Source organism: Apis dorsata, unplaced genomic scaffold (genome assembly GCF_000469605.1).
Source record: "Apis dorsata unplaced genomic scaffold, Apis dorsata 1.3 scaffold_221, whole genome shotgun sequence".
Classification (NCBI taxonomy): Eukaryota; Metazoa; Arthropoda; class Insecta; order Hymenoptera; family Apidae; genus Apis; species Apis dorsata.
In genome coordinates, this window is record NW_006263503.1 from 123,267 (window position 1) to 123,503 (window position 237).

Sequence of the window (237 nt, forward strand, 5' to 3'; positions counted from 1 at the left end):
CCACGGATAACGAAACAAAGAACGAAAAAAATCGATTTTTCGTGACTGAAAGAAAGAATAACGTAGATCTATAGAGATTTCAAATAATAAAAACACTATGAATCAATAAAAGAACTACGACAGACTTTTTCAATTTACAAATAACGATCTACACTTTTATTCTCTATATAAATATATATATATATATAAAAAAGCAAAAAAAAAAAAAAAAAAAAAAAAAAAAAAAAAAAAAAATGG